Raw genomic sequence first — 3206 nt, forward strand, 5'->3', positions numbered from 1 at the left:
CGTGTGATACTTTTCATGTTTATGAATGAAGAATCTATCAGAACTTATGTACTTCACCGCTCTCAACTACCATTTGTAGTTCGGATTAGCACATTTATAGCAAAAGGCATTGCTCGAATTAATCACCTTCTTTATTGTGAAATTATTTTTCAAGAAAGAAATAAACAAAGTGGTACATAGTTATTATTCTCCTTGAATGACATTCCATTGAAAAACCAATCTCGTTGTCTTAAAGATTGCCAGACTGTATCGATCGAGAAGAACTTCCCACCTTATTGGTCACATCAACGGGAATAGATGTTTGATCATCATTTGGAATATTCATGTCTAGATCATCCAACCTATCATAAAAGATATCTTGTTGTTATTCTTCTTCTACAGTCTAGTTCTTATTCTCGCTTGTCTTTTCAACCATGTACACCCTTAACACCGGCCTGGATGAATCACTAAGATAAGCATGCAACCAAACTTGATCGGTTATCCTGAAAGGTAGTACCCTCTGATTTTCAAAGGAGTTGTGTATATAGCTGATGACGAGTTCTTCTGGTTGACAATTCAATCCATAATAGCTGATGATTAAGTTCACAAAATCATCATACGAAACATAACTTTTGACTGTCACAGCTATCGTCTCGAGCATTTTACCCTCCTTCCAACGTCATACATATCGATTGTTCTTCTCGATCCATTTACCATAATAATCTATCCCTATTGTTATTGATCCCTTCATTAGTTTCACCTAAATAAAGTCATTTGTTAAAAAAAGTTAATAGTGATTTCATAGTGCCGTACATAAATCCCAAAAGATGAGTAATCTGTTGCAACAGGTGAAAAATAAGTTGCAACAGGTAAGTGATCAGTCGCAATAGATTACTTACCTGTTGGGATTCATGTTATGTTCTTAAAGCTGATTTGAACAGATGAATCATCTGTTGTAACAGGTGAATCATATGTTGCAACAGATGAAGTGCTTGTTGGGATAGATGTTACAGTACTAAGGCACCTTTGAAGCTGATTCTAACAGATGAGTGACATGTTGTAACAATTAACCTGTTACGACAGATGACTTACCTATTGCAACAGACAATGCGTCTGTTGGAATCGAGTTTAGGTTCTATTACAATAGGTTACTAACCTATTACAACGGATATTTATCTTGTTTCAATAGACCACATGTCTATTAGAATCGAGTTTAGGTTTTATTGCAATAGGTTACTAATATGTTGCAACAGCTATTTATCATATTGCACCAGATAACTAATTTGATGCAACAGATTGGTCATGTGTTGCAACAGATGACCCATCTGTTCGATTCATGTTATGGCACTATAGAATCATAAAAATGACTCCAACATATGAGCCTTCTGTTGAAATAGATGTCTCATCTGTCACAATAAATGAATGATCTGCTTAAATAAATAGCTCTTATGTTGCATTCATGTTCGCGTGGTATTGTTGAAAAAATAGCACAATCACAGTTACCCAGATGACAAATTCAACTAAAAATTATAATTTGACTTACCAAAGTCTCCTATGAAGTAATGCCAAAGTGGAAAGTGATGTACAAAACAAAATTTGCTTAAGAAATTGGTCTAATAGCAGCAGCAGCGATAACAACAACAACAACAATGGTCAACAAGAAGTTGATGAAGATGATAATGAAGTAGAAAATGATGATAAGGAAGAAGACACTACAATAAATGGATCAAATTGCAGGGGTTAATTTTAAGGTTTGCAGAGGTTGAAAACCCCCGCAAAATATAATTTCGGAGGTTCTCAAAATCCCCACAATACGAGCCGTCACAAACAAGTTGCGGTAGTTTTTTCCTGACACCCATAATTAATTTTGCAAGGGTTATTTTGCGGCGGTTGATCCCCCGTTACTCTAAATTTATTTTTTTTAATAATAAATTTTTATTTAAAATTTAAGGAGGTTTAAAACCTCCGCAATTTTATTTTATTTTTAATTTAGTAGGGCCCATCAATTTTCAATAACTAATTATAGATTCTAATTTTATCTTAAATTTAATTATTTCTTTAGACATAACCTATAATCCAATATTTGTTCAATTCATATATCATTAATATAACATGAATAATTAAACATTGTAATTGACAAGCATATCAAAAATACATTGAACATTAAACTTCAAAATTAAAGTTTCAACATTAACATCTTCAAACTCCAAATTTTTAACAATAACTAGTATCTTCAAACTCCAAAATCAAATTTAAACACAAAACTTTCAATATTCTAAGATTCACTACAACGACACAATTACATCATCATAATTGAATATCCAAGACAAATGCAACGAAATCAAAGAATGTCATTAGTATCATTATCATCACGTGATCTCCTTGTATCCATGGGTGAAATGGGTCCACTAGCCGCATCACTTGGCTACATAAAAATGCAAAGTATAAAAATCAATCGATAAACTTCCAGTCCTTATTATAAACAACAAGTTATAGTGAACATCATGCTCTAACACCATGTTGGAAAATTTTTTAAAGTTCAAGAGAAAATCAAGACTCTATAGTGAAATATCGTTATAACGAGGTGACATTATAGGGAGTTATTACTAGATTAATTGCTTTCTATTCAAATAAAAGTGGTAAGTTGGCTTATAATTACCTCATCAGAAACAAAATATGTGAAGTAAGGAACTAAAGGATGAATCCCTGAATCTATTGGTAAGCTTTATAGAGTTTCTTTAAAGAGAAGGGGATTAGATCTATTCACAGTAAGCTCTGTAATTTTGTCATGATAGAGCTGAAAAAAACACTTAATGAATAAGGATAAAATCTTTTTGGATGGGCAAAAAGAATGCAAACATTTTGGTATACCTAGAGCTCACGGGATAGGACATGTTTAACAGGTACTTTAATATCAACAAGAACTCCATCCTTCTTATACTCGATCTTTCTATTATTAGACGGTAGAGCTAAGGTTGCGATAAACTAATATGTTAATCTGGAACACTGAAATAGCATTAAATACAAAATTTTAACTACTACTTATACAGTATTCTATAAGAATACTACTCATTTCTTAACACACCTACACAGCCAATTAATCCACCAAAGGGGAGAGTGGAGGAAGTCAAACCAAAAAATAGTCATTGGTTTTCAAGGCTTAAAAATAAACTATAACCTAGACCTGTCTAGCCACGGGGGCAAACAATATAAAATAACACAAACCC

At 32.8% G+C, this 3206-nt stretch overlaps 1 long non-coding RNA gene across 2 annotated transcripts in view; it reads right to left on the bottom strand.

Moving 5' to 3' along the window:
* Positions 1–2225: 2225 nt before the first annotated feature.
* LOC107843000 overlaps positions 2226–3206 on the bottom strand; it is a 23508-nt gene continuing 22527 nt past the window's right edge. For both annotated transcript variants that reach the window (XR_007044706.1, XR_001666235.2), the window contains one exon: positions 2226–2404. This is a non-coding gene — a long non-coding RNA (uncharacterized LOC107843000). The remainder of the gene's footprint in view (positions 2405–3206) is intronic.

The sequence above is a fragment of the Capsicum annuum genome, chromosome 9 (assembly GCF_002878395.1).
Source record: "Capsicum annuum cultivar UCD-10X-F1 chromosome 9, UCD10Xv1.1, whole genome shotgun sequence".
Taxonomy (NCBI): Eukaryota; Viridiplantae; Streptophyta; class Magnoliopsida; order Solanales; family Solanaceae; genus Capsicum; species Capsicum annuum.